General features: G+C 42.5%; 1 long non-coding RNA gene across 1 annotated transcript; it reads left to right on the top strand.

The window, feature by feature from the left end:
* Window positions 1–7,394: 7,394 nt before the first annotated feature.
* LOC146810854 (uncharacterized) lies at window positions 7,395–8,657 on the top strand. The gene is made up of 3 exons (XR_014965748.1): window positions 7,395–7,516; window positions 7,615–7,699; window positions 8,304–8,657. It is a non-coding gene; the product is annotated as an uncharacterized LOC146810854 (long non-coding RNA).
* Window positions 8,658–16,805: the final 8,148 nt, after the last annotated feature.

Below are 16,805 nucleotides of genomic sequence, written 5' to 3'. Positions count from 1 at the left end.
CTTTTTACTGCCGGCTGCCTCCTCTTCCTTCTCCGTCCTCCTCACAGGAAGCACACAGCCTCCCAGAATCTCCTGACCAATCACAACGTTGTCTCTTTTTTTTTTGCCGAGTTTTATACAGCGCGAACTTGACCCGAATCCAATCAGGTATCAGAACGCTTTACATAGCACCAGTTACGTTACATGAGGAAACACATTCATTTTTTTTTTAGGCACGGGGAGATTAAGTGATTTGCCCAGAATCACAGGATGTTTGGCGTCATTACCGAGACTCGAACCCAGTTCCCCCAGGTCCGAGGTTGAGCGCCCTAACCGTTAGGCCAACTCCTCTCCCCTTAGCAGCACTGTGATTGGTCTGAGCGCTGTCTGCCCTTCTGGGTTTGTTCTGCTGAGAAAGGAGAGTTGCACATATTGCCTTCTGTGAGAGAAGGTAGCTTGGTTTGCTGCTGATCTGTGGTCCCTCTTCTGTGACTAAGTAAAGCTTGCACTACCTGTTACCCAATTTGTATCTATCCTGTGATGGGAAAAACGTGTGCTGATGGTACCCTAGCTATACCTGTCCTCTGAAGTTGCAAATCTTGCACTCTTTCTGTCCAAGGCATACCATGACATGGAGTATCTTTTTGCACTTGAATAACATACCTAGGCCAGTCAGAAGCTTTTGTTGAAACACCCGTGTTAGTTTATTGACCTCACACTCCAATTGGCAAAAAGGCATATTGTTGTGACGTGGAAATCCTTCACTGTTTCCCCAATTGAGTTATGGTTGGCTGACCTGAGAAAATGGGTATATGTGGAAAGACAAAGGAAGGGGTCAAGCATGGGGGCCACATGTGCCCCAAGTCTGGCCTGCTTATATGTAGGGGAGTTCGAAAGACAGCATATTTATAATGAATTGGCCCCTTTTTCGAAAATGTAGTGGGCTGGTACCGCTACATTGACGATATGTTTTTTACCCGGGAAAGAGAGATGGCTATGTTGGATGAGTTCCTTGGTTGGTTAAACCTGGGTGACATAAATTTGAAATTCACATCCCAATACAGCAAGACTAGAGTAGATTTTCTGGATATCACGATTAAGGATAATGATGGAAAATTGGCAGTGGAACTCTACACCAAGCCTACGAATAAAAATACACTGCTGCACTATTCAAGCTTTCATCCCCAATCTCAAAGAGATATATCCCCTTCAGCCAGTTTCTCCGTCTTTGGAGAAACTGCTCTAACCTTGATGACTACTATAAACACTCGGAGACACTTAAGGAAAAATTGAGAGATAGAGGCTATCCAAAGAGACTGATCACGCACTCATTTAAGAGTGCAAAATGTTATAATAGAGAATCAATGATTCCTAAAACAGGAAATAAAAAAGAGAAAAAGATGGCTAGGATTGTGTTTGCAAGTCAGTTCTCCAGCATAAGTAACAAAATAAAAAATGTCATCAATAGAAATTGGCTGATTCTGAATGAAGAAGAGAAAATTAAGTTAGAGAAACCTCTTTTTGCATTTAAAAGAAACAGGAACCTAAGCAATGAATTGGTGCATACCTATAGAGAAGCACCACGCAATATGCAAAGAACACTGGACAATTCTGTGGCCATAGGCAATTCCAGATGTGGGTCATGCAATGTATGTGCACAATGCATGCAAACTAAACAAATTACCCATAATGGAGTAACACTGGTGTTTAAAACGCTGAACAACTGCCGTACCAAAAATATTATTTATCTCTTGCGGTGCCCATGTGGTTTAGGCAACGTTGGAGAGACCAGTAGAGAACTACGGATTAGAATTCTGGATCACAAGTCAGCTATTAGAACCAACAAAATGAATGCCCCCTTGGTGGCACATTGTATTGAAGCTGGACACAATGAACAAGAAATCGAATGGTTCATTCTTGAAAAAATCATTATTGATAGAAGAGAAGGTAATATCAATAAGAAACGAAAGGCAAGAGAACAATGGTATATCTCTAAATTAAATACTGTCCGTAATGGGCTAAATTCAAGGAAAAAAGAATGGGAACGACTACTTAGTGTTAATTAGGTATCTGCTCCCTATGTTTGAGATGACTGTTATAGCCCAATTTTTTAGGTCTCGCCTTGCTATCGCGTAAGCGCTCGCAAGGCGAGACTATTGTAAGGGGCTCCCAAAAGGGCTCGGCGAGCACGCGCACAATCACATGCATCGTGCCGCCATGCAATCTGTTTGGCATCGCACTGCAAAGGGTTCGCTCCCCCGCCTGGAATGCGCTCCCCCGCCCCCGCCAAGCACGCGCGCCACGCTCCGCCGGGCTTGTCTTGTTTCTCATGTTACTGAACGACCCCCCACCCCCCTTCTTCCTCTGTCGCACATCTATTTTCATTCTCTTTTCGCGCTGTGTTTTTTAATGCCTTTTGTTTTTACTAAAATTGCATACACTATACGCTTACTTATAGGGGCATTCAGCCACTCCTCTTCATTCATTGGCCCGCTGTTATGTCATTTACATTTTTTACTTTTTGCAGTTGTGTATAGCACAAACTCGACCGAAGGTATCAGAGCCTTTACATGAGCACCAGTTGCATACCAGACGGACACATTTATTTTTAGGCACGGGGAGATAAGTGATTTTTTTTGTTGCACATTTCTATAGCGCGAACTCGACCGAAGGTATCAGAGCGCTTTGCATGAGCACCGGTTGCGTTACACAAGGACACATCCAGGCACGGGGAGATTAAGTGATTTGCCCAGATTCACAGGATGTTTGAGCCTGTCTCTGATCTGCTCTTTAGCGCCATCTGTAGCGCTAGCATCCTTCTTTTGGGCTCGAGGCGCCGAAGTTGCAATCTTAAAATTATAATCTGTTAATATGTCTTCTAGGTGGTGGCAGAAGGAATGAAAGATACAGGCCTCTCTTTTATTCAAAGAAAGAGTCCTTAACTTTTACCTAACAAGGCTGTGTTTTTGCCAGTATTTTAACCGGGAACTACAAGTACCAGAATGCACCGTGCTTCGCAGAGCATGGACTGACTGAAGACCACTCGCCAGACTCGAACATGAAGCCTGGCTCGGCTCGAAGTGCTGTTGTAACCGCGAGATCATACCGAGCCGACCCTTGATGCGGCTTTTTGCCTGCCTCTACCCGCGATTTGGTGTTAAGACCAGAGCTGTCAGGTTCGAATCTCGGCGTCGGCTCAACATCATGTGATTCTGGGCAAGTCACTTCATCTCCCCGCTATAAACAATGCATGGATAGTTGTGTAATACAACTGATGCCCAGGTAAAGCGCTCCAATACCTGTGGCCGCTATATTTAAAAACACAGCCGAAGAATGCACTAAGAGGTTAAAACACAAAACAGAAACCTACTGACTGGCTGTTTGTACAGAGTGAAACCAGAAAACACCGATAGACACCTGCTTCCCTGCTTACATTGTGTGATTTTAGGCCAATGTTGTTTTTACCAAAACTCTTTTTTTCTTCGTTATCACCGTCACGCATGAAAGCGCTTGAGAAAGTTCGAATTCAGGCTACCATTTGTAGAAAACTATCACTTTTAATAAGTGCTTATCAGGGCAGTCCTATAACGTGCCCTGTTAATGTCAAATCTTCCACAGGTTAAAGAAACATTCTTTTGAACTTTGAAGACTCGCTATCATATTTTACGTGAATTGTTGTATTTTTGTGCAAGTGGTTTACGGCTCGGCTCGTGCACAGCTCTGAGATCCCAACCAGACTTTGCTAGCACGTAAACGTGCCATGTCGCCCCCCACGGGTATGTGTCACTGCACGGGGATGGGTGGGGCCGGTGGAGAGAGACCACCCAAGGCGCTAGCCTGCTGTGACGAGCAGATGGCCCCTCTGAGTTACTTGTCCCTCCCCACCTCCATTACCTCCCTTTCTTCTGTTACCTCCCACCCCATCATTACTTCTCACCCACCTCCCTCTCACTCTAGTCCACCCCCTTGTTTATCCCCCCTGCGCCTGGCCACCCTTCCCTCCACCTCTCTTACTCCTAATAACTCCACCTCCTCGTGATATATCCCCTCTCCTCAGCTCTCTCACCACTGTCCACTCCTGCCCCCCCTTGTCATCTCCCCTCTTCATCAGTTTATCGACAACCTCCTGCGCCTCCTTCCCCCTGGCACACGCTCTTTACCTCTGCCCTCTATCACAACCTGGCAGGCTGTCCCACCTACTCGTTTTCCCATTTGTCTCCCCCTCAGGTCTCTCACCACTGCCCGCAGCCGCCTTTCGTACCTGTCCACCCCGTCCCCCCATCATTACCTCTCTCGTCACTGCCCTGAGCTTTCCCTTTGCTAATCTGCCCCGCAGCTCTCTTACTCCTGTAGCTTCTTCTCACCTCTTACCCCCTCAGCACCCCCCGCTCTCTCTCCACTGCCCAATGCTCTCCCCAATCTAATCTGCCCCGCAGCTCTTTTACTCCTGTAACTTCTTCTCTCCGCTCTCTCAGCACTCCCCCCCTCCTCTCCCACCCCTTACCTCTCTCCCCCTCTCCGCCGGGCGCTGTTGGGGGGCGGGGGCCCCGGGCTCCGGCCATAGGACATGGACGAGGAGACGTTGACGGTGAACATCCTGGGGTGGGTTAGGGGTCCGTGCTCTCGCCTCCCCCTTCTATCGCCTCTGCTGGAGAGGAGCCGGGTGCCTCTCCCTCCTGTCGCCTCCTCCTCCCCCTCCACAAATTCAAATTCAAAGGCGCTTCAGTGCCAGACCATCTTCTAAAGTTACATTATAGGCTCCAGTAATTATGTGGCAGAAGAGCCCCACATTATGTATCAGGGTCGAGTAAATTATGCGGCAACGAAAGGCAAATTAAGCGACACTTTATGGGATAGTAGTACTTCATTATTTTGTCATTTTTAAACTTGTTTAACTGTTTGGGCATTAGTTGCAACTCTTTAGTACCAGTTTAGCACCCAAACAGAGCAAAAAAGGCAACAGAAAGTCAACCTTTGCAAAGGACAACACATGTTGGTTCTTATTTAGAAACTTTTGAACAGTTTGAGCTGAAAACAAATTTTTTTTGGTTAAAATCTGCAGATTATGCAGTAGATGATGGATCATGTGGGAAATGCGGCAAATTAATAATTATTCGAAAATCATTGTGGTCGCATAATCTCGTTATTCTAATGGCCTTGGTTACATTACATGCCACTAGCGTGACACCACCACTATTGTTTTATGGAATATACTAGGGTGACCAGAAATTCAGGGCAGGACTCTAAACATGCAGGAAAAAGGGTAACATTTAGGACAAAAGGTTAATTTTATGGACACATCCAAAAAGGGGTCACCCCCACTACTTTATCCGTGCATTTATTTGCTATTTCTTTATATTGCCCTGTTTATTCACTGTCCTCTGTGTGTGATTGCCAGGGGCATAGTTTCGGGCAGTGTGTGGGGTCTTACACCCCCAATGTAGCCTGTAGTAAATAGTTGTGTACAGGTGCTTTAAATCGGGTAGGGTGAGGAGGTGTTTGTCGGATTTCACTTGAGATTTTTACATACACATACACATGCAGACAAAGACACACACACAACTCTTTTTTATTTATTTTTTTCAGTTTTTTTTTTTAATGAAGATTTTATTTTTTTTAGAGCAGTACAGAATAACATTTGGGTATACACTTTTCTCATAGCATAGAACAGTACAACACATGATATCACAATTAGCCCCTTGAAATCACCTCTCTGTAACTTTACATCTCTGATATCTACGCCCCATATGTCCGCCCCGTGGTCTCTCCTATCAGTCTGTGTCTGAGGTTTCATCTTCCTGCGCCGGTGGTGGATCGCATATGCCTCCTCTGAATTTATTCCATGCCCCCCATACATTACCCCATTTACGAGGGCAACAACTCTCTTTTAAAGGTCTTAAAAATGGTTATTTTACAAAATATTGTGTTTTTTAGGTACCCCTCTCAATCTGCACTCCTCTCCCTTCCTACTGCCTCTTAAGGCCCCTCCTGCCCGGCTTCTCATATAATTTATTTTTAACCAGCGTGATTGTTGGGAAATCTTAGCTTACACCTCTGCCCCCCACACTCTCCATCTTACTGCCAAACCTACGCCCCCAGTGATTGCCTCTCGTTATGCTATATTCAGGGGGTGCATTATGCCGTTCAATAGTACATTCATGGGGTGTCAAGGGCCTCTCCCCTCCCAAAATGTACCCAATCTTTCTCTGGAGAAAGCAACGTCAACATTTTGATTATGTTTCTAAACATTTTAAAACCCATTTCAAACAGTTTGGGAAACAATTAGGTAGTGCAGGTCCAACAAAAGCCGCTACTAAAACAAGCATTTGCAATGCAATAGGTCTCGCAGTTACGAGAGTTTCAGCTATTGGCATTGTAAATAACAATGCCTTTTCTTTATGTTTTTAAAAGAAAAACAAAAATAAAAAGTATTATTATTTGCAATGTCAATAGCTCAAACTCGCGTAAATGCGAGACCTATTGCATTGCAAATGCTTGTTATACACTTGAATATGGGATAATAAGAGAGTTCAGGTATGCCTTTTGACTTTTATGGAGGATCAATTATTATTGTTTTAGCTTGTTGAATAACATGTATTTATGATGAGGCTATGAACTTTCAGATCAACTCGTAGAGTATACTATTAAAAAGGTCACCTGAAGTTTAATATTTACATTGGCTTGAACATCAGGTTGGAGGATGTCCCCATGTCCTCGTGTTTACCAAGGATATTGTGGATTACGGATACCACATGGAAATACGACTGCATATATCCCAGTGTCATTGTGGATACCTTCCTAGATAATTCACAAGTATTTTTTCGTAGTAACAAACATTATCGCCTACTCATGCCCCTCAGTTTTAATTAGCTGTATTTTGCGAAGGGCTCCGCTCTAAGATGACGCCCGCAATGTAAGAGGCAGGTTGTCACGCTGTGGATCGCTTGATCATGTGATCAGCGTCTCCCGACGTGATCAGCGGTTTTTGGAATAAAAGAGCGCTTTAGAGCAGGAAAGGTTTTACTGATTACGGAGGTTTAGCCCCGGTGTACACTCGTTGTCAAAGGTAAGGAGAGGGTGTTGCAGACAAATAAGGAGGAGGGGTAACACAGCATAGATGAGGTTTTTATGATTTAGGGTTTGCAAAAAATATACTGCCTAGCACGATGTATAACAGTATCTGTCATATTTCTAGTTATACGCTGTGATTATTTTCGTATTCCCGTCTTTTATTTAGGGTGAGATAATATTATAGAAGAGTATAGATGTTTATGTTAGGAACTCTGATATCCATCAATGTGGAGACCATAGCATATATAGTGACTACTATAATTATGTTAAGTAACCCTAAAAAAAGAAAAAAAAACTCTAGAGGCATGATTATGGATATTATTTTTTGCCCTATAGATTTGATTATTTGAAGGTGAGGCAAGAGCGGCCCACCAAAAATAAGGAGAAAAGTCCTTCTTTTTACATCTGCACGAGTTTCCAGGATCCAACATATACCGGAGGGCATTATTACATACCAGAAAAGAGGGTATTGAATATAGTTACAGATATATAGGATCTTGAAACTGTCTCTTTTTAGGAAATATAAGGAACATGCTATATATATTTTTTTCCCATCATATTTAGATACTGGAGTTTTTTAATCGAGATTTTAACCCAGCGATTATGCCATCCTTTTACGTGATCCCGGTTAAGGAGACAGTGATAAGAGGTAAAATCCCTTAGCTGTGAATGTAAGGAGGAGTGGTTAGGGCTTCTACTGTTTTTGGGTTATTCACCTAGGTGCACCTCTAATTTAATTACAGATTCGAGGGATATATTCGCTGAACTATTCATATATCAGAGATATTTTTATCAACATTAGGCTGAAGCTGCTCTATGCTTTTATTAAGGTATATTCCTCTTGATGCAGCAAGGAGACTCGTGATGCGATTTAGTTTTTTAGGGAGTTTTTTTTCTGCGAGGTGACCTATCATATATTCACCTCTTTTTCTTTGTTATTATGACCGCCTGATTGAGTATATACATATATATAAACCATCATTTACTTTTGATGGATTTATTGAATTGGTGGAGGTAGAGGTCCACTGTATGTTGGATGGTGTCTTGATTTGGAGGGGTTATGAGAGTGAAAATAAGGACAGCTCTTTATTCACCTTGAGACACTGACAATCCTGTAAGGATGTTTTGGAATGTTAGGTAAACACTGAGTGTGCCTATTGAGTGGTATCACCAGGATATAAATGTTTTATTAGGGTGTGTCAATATCAAATGTGTAACATTGATGTTTATGTTTTCTATGTTGTATTATATAGTGAACAAACTGTGGCTGGGGGATATCTTTTTCCTGAAGAAGGTGGCAGTGATACTGTATGGTTCACCGAAACGAGCCGATGCTCTACTGTTATTTAGGACACTAGATCTCTGGGTCATTTGTGAGGCTAAGAGATATTGAAGTTTCAACAAGAAACAAATGATCCGACACAGACTAGTGCTGTTTTAATGACATAATAATTTGTCTGATTTGTTCTCCCACTGTGTTGTCTTTCATTGTTTCTTATAAAGTTGAACTGCTTTTATTTATATGTAACGAATTGTGATGTTATATGTTTTTTGGTTTATGAACGTATTCTTGTGGTTTCAATTGGGGCCATAAGCTGTTACTTCATGTGTCGAGTAATAATATGCATTAAGATGATATCACTTAGATACTTGTTCAAATATGTAAGCAATCGGATGACGTATGTATAAAAGGATAGATAACTATGTACTGTTCCAAAGTAACTAATGGAAAATGCAAATAGAATTAGTTTTAAAAAAATTAAAAATGAGAAAAATATGTTTTTTGGTTTATTTGGAGAGATTTTTTATGAGTCTATATTTTTACACACGTATACTTGATTTATGTATTGTATGTGATATTTGAAATTATTCATATATAATAAATTGGTTTTAATAAATTGACGTGTCGCAGAATTGATAACATTTTGTGTTTTACCTTTATATTATGGTGATATGGGATGTATGGTGGCTGACAGATTGAGTTAACCAAAGAGGAATTTACTTGACTTTTGTCATATATGTGGAAAATGACATGCTTGACAGGGCACGAGTCACGCAAGCCATGCAGAACGGGATTCTTTTCAGAAAAGCTGTAAGCTACTTCTGCTGGCAAACAACCCTGACAACATATCTACTTTGGTTGTGCTTGATAATGTAAGGGTAGTTGTTAGACCTGGCATCCTTGGCATGGTTTCTCGTGAATTATTTTGCCTTCTGACCTCCTGTTTTGCTACCTTCATTTTTGCTGGTGTTAGTATTCTGGAAACTTTACACCTGCTAACCAGTTCTAAAGTGCTTGTGCTTTTTCCCTAAAACATGGTAACATTGGCATAGCCACAATTGGCATATTTAATTTACTTATAAGTCCCTATTAAAGTGCAATACATGTGCCCAGGGCCTGTAAATGAAATACTGCTGGTGGGCCTGCAGCACTCATTGTGCCACCCACTTCAGTAGCCCTTGAAACATGTCACAGGCCTGCCATTTCAGACCCTGTGTGTGCAGTTTCAAACTGCCATGTCGACCTGGCAAGTTAACTTTCTTGCCAGGCCCAAACCTTCCTTTTTAATACATACAAGTCACCCCTAAGGTAGGCCCTAGACAGCCACAAGGGCAGGGTGCAGTGTATGTAAAAGGCAGGGCATGTACTTTTAAGTTTTACCTGTCCAGGTAGTGAAAAACTCCTAGATTTGTTTTTACTACTGGCAGGCCTATCCCTCCAATAGGTTAACATTTGGATAACCTGATTACATTCCATAAGTATAATTTCCAATTGGGAAAAGATAGATATTTCGTGTTTGGTGTCTCTGGAGTCACAATATAAAATCACAGCTTATGATAAAATAGGATTTTAAGTTGTAGGTCGGAAAATGCCACTTTTAGAAAGTTGTCAGCCTAGATGGTAGACTGCACACCTATTGTAGTAAAATCATCCTATTAACTTTGAAATGCTCAACTGCAACGTTTTTATGGATGCTATCATGGTATGTGCTTCGGCCCATTGCTCATGAAAATATTGAATTACAAAGCTGATGCATACACATGCACCAGTCCCAGGATGCGACAACTATCAGAACCAAGATGAAATAATCATCAATGTAAACCAATGTATTCACCAAACTTTATCCATTTTATTAACTAGTTTATCTTCATTCTTCTCCAATTTTTATCAAAAAGTGTGATTCTGATATTCAGATGCATGTAAAGTGCCCATCCAGGCATTTTCTACAGCATGTCAAAATTCACAATTCGTCAAATAACATGATAATGTAAAACCCAATGAATTTCTGTCCTTTCTCAGGGGTAACTGTGGTATAAGAAATTACACATCAGGACTGGCGGAAGACAAATCTCACATTGATACACACTTAACCATTGATTAGACTGATGCCAAATGCCAAAAAGAATTCAAAACATGCTAAGTGCTGAAAACTCGATGAATAATATGTCCGTCAAGTTCGGAAACTGTGCCCCATGGAAGCCAATAAATTAAAAGGTGAAAAATGAAAGAAAACTTGTGTCCACAACCCGATTAGAAACCAACTGCCATCAGCTTCTAACTAAAATGTGCTCCTGCTGTAACAAATCACTCCCATATTGTAAATCTTAAAGCGTAAATCACCAACCTTTACAACACCCATGACTCAGCATGCAGGCTGATCGGAACGAGCAGTGTCTTAATGAATCCTCCATAAGTGAAAGTCCAGTGCAACCAATGCCCCTTTCTTTGTGGCGTGACACTGTTTCAAACCACATGCCCACATGTAAGCATAGACATAAACAAAGTGTGTGAGATCCATTTGAAAGTGCGCTGTGTCGGAAAAAATAAAACATGATCATGCTGAATGCTGGAAACTAGATTGCTGAATTGCACAATTATAAATGAGTGAATGTGCAACATATCATATATGATAAATTAAGGTAAATTGTATTATTAACCTGCAAATGAACATCATGCTGTACATCTATACCCAAAAGATGAATCTTATTAAAGTGGTGAATCATATTAAAATGACATAATTAAAACCACAAGTCATTGAAATTTACATTGAGTGATGTTTAAATTGCTCATTCCGCGCTTAAATAATGTATGTGTAAATAAACTCAAACTTTAACATGTAGGAAGCGTACTCCATGCTGGTCATTGATTTTTAACAATGGCTTTCAAAAATGTTTAAAAATTCGCTCCTGCTGGTATGTTGAAAGACCTCAGTGTAACATTATTTAATGATTTTTCCCTCAAAATAAAAGTTTGTCCATGCTCTACTCCAAGTTATATGTAATCATGGGATTTAAAATGGGGAATGTCAGAGACGGTCAGCGTCATAACCAAGGTGCTCTGAAGGGACCGAAACGCGTTGATGTATTTCTTCTATTTGGATTAAACTACATCACCAACTACACCGGAGTGTTGTGGCATTCTTTTTACTGGGAAGAAGATATTTTGTGATCTAAATTGAGCGTGCGGTGTACCGCTGAACACGAGCACTGCCGGCGATATGTCTATCTCTCTCTCTATCTATATATAGTAGCCAGTCGGTAGTTATAGTTAGGACCTAGTTTCCGTATGAAAAGCATTTTTTGATTTGCCAGTAACTTTGGCGCCGCCTGACGAATCTTTACGAAATTTTCAAAACTAACGGGGTGGTCACGCCATCTGCTGTCCTGAAACTTTCGGAGTGATCTGTCAAGCGGGGGCCGAGAAAAAAGGGGGGGTCCCAAAACGCTTTCTCGCCATGTTAGTTACCATAGGAAACTGTTGACGCAGCTACAGCCCGAACTGCTGAACAGAATGACACCAAATTTGGCAGAAATGTAGCTCTTGGTCCAGAGAGCACTCCTTTTGTTAACTGGTGTAAATGGTGTAAATCCGTTAAATGGTTTCTGATAAATCTGAAGATTTTTCAGATATACAACTGTGGCTGTGGTGGATCCGCGAACCCTCCCGATCTCGTGCCTGAGATCTGATTGGCTGCCAGCACTTCAAATGAGGAAGTGTTGGCAGCCATCTTGTGATTCAGTTGAACCGAGTCACAAGGAAAAACGTAAAACAAAAGAAAAGGGGGCAGTGTAGAAACACCCTGACACCCTAGGCCTGTTCAGGTGGTCCCACTGGGACCCCACAGGGCCAAACAGTTTTTTTTTAAAACTGCCATCTCCCCGGGGCTAATAATTTGAACTGCGTGGGGACACACGCCCCCCGCATCCACAAGTACCGCCACTTCCCTGGGGCTATTTTTATTTAGAATGCATGGGGACGCAGCCCAAGGGACCGCCTCCTCCCTGAGGATAGTTTTTTAAATGCAGCAGGCAGGCGGTCCCCCGGAAGCCCCGGGAACTGCCACTTCCCCGAGCCTATATTTACAATAATACATGGGGGCTCCAACCCCATCATGTAGCCCGGGGGACCGCCACCTCCCCAAGGCTAGTATAGCAAAAAGCAAGAGAGCCATGCCCCCTGCGGCCCCAGGGCCCACCACCTCCCAGGGGCTATTTTAAAAATGGGAGGGGGGCCACGGGAAGCCGTAAATGGCCCTTGGGACCGCCACCCGCCAGAGGCAGCTCCAGCAATTTTCCATGGTGCCCACGGCGGGACATCCCATAGCAAACAAGTCCGCTCGCTTTGACCAAGCGAGAGCACTTTGCTCTCACCTGGTCAAAGCAAGCACACTTTGCTTTTTACTCACAGGGAGCTGCATCTTAGCAGCTCTCTGGGGGTAAAAAGCAATGCCATCTCCCACAGGAGGCGGGAGTCGGCTGGGACCACAGGGGCCTTCAGGCTCCCCCCGTGGTCCCCAAGGAGATGGCCCGGCCCCCATTCTCCACCACTCTGCATGCGTGACTGCTAGTTAAAAAAACCTTAGAAATTCACTGAAAAAAACAAAGCTTACAGTGACGTTATAGTTAGCAAATAGAATTTAAAAAACCTTAGAAATTCTCTTAAAAAAACAAAGGTTTCAGGGACATTATAGTTAGCAAATAGAATTAAAAAAACCTTAGAATTTCATTAAAAAAATAAAGGTTACAGAGACATTATAGTTAGGCTGACATTTCACTCATACAGAAATAGAGAAATGTATCCATTACAGTTACCTCAGTTAACTATAATTTGCGCCCCACAATGCACTGCTTATGACCTCACATATTACATCACTCATGACATGGTCAGTAACATCACTCATGACATCACTGGTGACATCTCAAATGACATCACTGATGACATCATGTTGTGCCTGTGAGTGTTTTTAAAAAGTTTATGAGTGTTAAATATATATACCTAGGGGTATTGGTGAATCAGTGGGTGTATTAGTGACTGTTTGGATGAATGAGTGGGTGTGTGACTGACTGTATAAGTGAGTGATTAGGTGCCTCAGTGAATGTATGTATGAGTGACTGGTTGTGTGAATGTATCTGTCTGTCAGTTGCTGTCTAAGTGGGTGTATGAGTGTGTTAGTGGGTACATGAATGGCTATATGGGTGATTGATTGGTTGACTATCTCTATGGTTTTCTGGGTGTCTGTGTGTGTGGGTGAGGAGGTGTGTGGCTGCCTGTATGGATGAGTGAGTGGGTGAGTCAGTACCTGTTTAGGGTAGTGAGTGCATATGTGAAAAGCTGTATGGGTGAGTGTCTGTATGGCTGTGTCGGTGATTGAGTGCTTGTGTCAGTATGGGTCAGTAACTGTATGTGAAAGGCAGTATAGGTGAGTGACTGGGTATATGAGTTACTGTATGCTTGAATGAGTGAATGTGAGAGTGGCTATATGGATAAGGACATGCTTCTGTCAGTGACTGTATAGGTGAATGAGTATGTGCTACTATTTGTATGAGCAATAAGTGTATGTGTATCTAACTGTTTGGGTTAGTATGTACCTGTAGGATTGACTGTATGGGTGAGTGTGTAGGTGTGTGAGTAGTTCTATGGGTGACTCACTCAGTGTGTGAGTGCCTGTATGGGTATATGAGTGGATATGTCAATTGTGTATTGGTGACTGAGCGGGTGTATGAGTGGCAGTATGGATGAGCAAGTGGACATGTGTGTAGATCTATGGATTTGTGATTGGTTGTGTAAGTACTGGTATGGCTCTGTCAATGGGTTTGTGAATTGTTGTGTTGGAGTGGCAGTGGGTGTTTAAAAGATTCTAAAGGGGTGTGAGTGGGTACGCCAGAGATAATGAGTATGATATGATGCTATTTGAGATGTCATCAGTGAACTCACTGACCATATCATGAGTGATGTAATATGGGAGGTCATAAACAGTGCATTGCAGGACGCAAGTTATAGTTAACTCGGGTAACTATAACTCCTGAATTTCTCTGGTTTTGTACAAAAGAAGTGCTTCAAAGAGATGGACCAACCAGAGAACAAAAATATATTTCCACAACAATGTTTCAGCTTCCACCTTCGTCAGGTAGTCCAAGATGGTTTACTCAGAGGCTGCACAGCTGGTATTGCTGGCTTTTCAAAGCATCATAAGTGAAGATTCCATTTGGAATGTGGAATCAATGCAGTCCTGAGATCTCTTTAGATATGCAGTTATCAGGTGGTATTGTTAGTGATGTGCAGTCCATCTGGGTGTAATGATTTTAAACAGTACATCCAGATGTTTTCTTTGGAGTCTAGTAGTTCTTCCTTTAAGACATATTCCCAGGGAAAATCTTCAAATCTGATTGTAAATGGTCCACAAGGTTAAAATGACTGGCTACAGGCTGATCAAGTTTCTTATTAGTTATAGCTCATTTGTGGTTCCTGTATTGTGTATGGAGCAAAACTGCCAGTCATTGCTTATCACAGGGTTCCCAATTTACTGTGAGAGCTGAACTCAAGCAAGCTGTAACAAATGCAGGAGTTCATTACTGCGATTCTAAAAGGTGCATCACATGTGAATACCTTTTACAAACATCATCATAGCTAGTTCTATGATGAGAAATACCTATGGCATTTCTGTGATTTAGTGCCAACGCCAAAGCTGTAAGAAACAATACGTAGGTCAAACAGTGAAAGACCTCCGTACACGATTTAGGCTGGTTGGAGCCTTTTCTGTCCACGAGGCTCATATCAGGAGGCCAGCCAACTAGCCATTGAAGTCACTCTGAAGGTCCTGGGTTCAAGATCCAGGTCCAGTCCTTTTCACTCAGGCAGCATATCAGCTGGGGAGCAGGGAAAAGGGTAGCAATCCTTCTTGCTGAGCGGTACAGCAGTCCCTCTGAGTCTTCCATAGGTTCAGAGGTGTACTGCAGAGTTGGGTCTGAGGGGCCAATATTTATACCTGGTGCCAGCTTGGAGGTAGAGAAGGTTCTAGAGATTTCCACTTCCAGAAGACTAATTTCCTGCCTCTTGACTCCAGTGTGTCTGGGGGCACAAAAGACTAGTGTAAAACCCTTTGTGAGTGTGCTCAGGCAAAGGCTTTGAGATGTGCAGGTGTCGTAAAGGACAGCTCCGCCCCCTCATCAAATCAGATAGCCAATCCTGCTTACACCTATTCGCCCTTTGTCTCACTGTCTGGAAGCAATACACAAAGACCAAATGCCAGCTGCACCTACTCATGTAACCTAGGATACAGACGGCAGGCACCAAATGGTTAGGACAAGAAAATGTAAACTTTCTAAAATTGGTATTTTCAGAATTGTGACTTATAATCGGATTTTAACAATAAACAAGGTTTAAATTACAATTCTTTGGACACCAAACTCGATATTCCTACTTGCTCCCAATTGAAAGTTAGCAATTATCAAATGTAATAAAGTAATCCAACGCAATCCTATGGGAGAGGTAGGACTTGCAGTAGTGAAAAACATTAGAACATGTAAAACTTAAAGGTACATGTGTATCTTTTATACATACACCTCACCCGGCCCTCTGAGCTGTTCAGGGCCTACCCTAGGGGTGACTTATTTGTAGTAAAAGGGAAGGTTTCGGCCTGGAAAAAGGTTTATTTTCCTAGGTCAAAATGGCAGTTTAAACTGCACACTTAGGCTGCAATGGCAGGCCTATACAGGCTGCAATGGCAAGGCTAAGACACATTTAAAGGACTATTTAAGTTGGTAGCACAATTAGTGCTGCAGGCCCACTAATAGCATTTAATTTAAAGGCCATGGATACATAAAGTACCACTTTACTAGGGACTTACAAGTAAATTCAATGTGCCAATTGGGTGTAATCAAATTTAACTATGTTTAAAGGAGAGAATACAAACACTTTAGCACTAGTTAGCAGTGGTAAAGAGCACAGAATAATAAAGCTAGCAAAAACGAAGGCAGCAAAAACAGAAGAATGGAAGGCAAAATGTTGGGGGAGAACCACTCTAAGGATGTCTGGTCCAACATGTGTCCCCCCAGATTAAAGCAGAGATAACTACCAACTCTCATGGGAGTTCTTGTCGCTAAAGCGTAAGAACCTGGAGAGACCATCAGCACTGGTGTGGTCAGTTCCAGGGCGATGCTCCACAGCAAAGTCCATTCCCTGTAGGGAGATAGACCACCTCAACATTTTGGGATTCCCCCCTTTCCTGCATTAGCCATTTGAGGGGTCTGTGGTCTGTATGAACCTAGAAGTGAGCCCCTAACAGGTATGGTCTCAACTTCTTCAGTGCTCGACCACTGCAAATGCTTCCTTTTCGATTGCTTACAACTTCTGTTCTCTGGGAAGTAGCCTCCTGCTGATGAAGGCTACTGATTGATCTAGGCCCCCCTCGTTTAGCTGTGATAGCATAGCCTCTGAACCATGCTCTGAGGCATCGGTCCGCACAATGAACTGC

This window comes from Triturus cristatus, chromosome 7 (assembly GCF_964204655.1).
Source record: "Triturus cristatus chromosome 7, aTriCri1.1, whole genome shotgun sequence".
In the NCBI taxonomy this organism is placed as follows: Eukaryota; Metazoa; Chordata; class Amphibia; order Caudata; family Salamandridae; genus Triturus; species Triturus cristatus.
The sequence above is the reverse complement of the archived record's forward strand: the minus strand, read 5'-3'. Positions and strand labels throughout refer to the sequence as shown.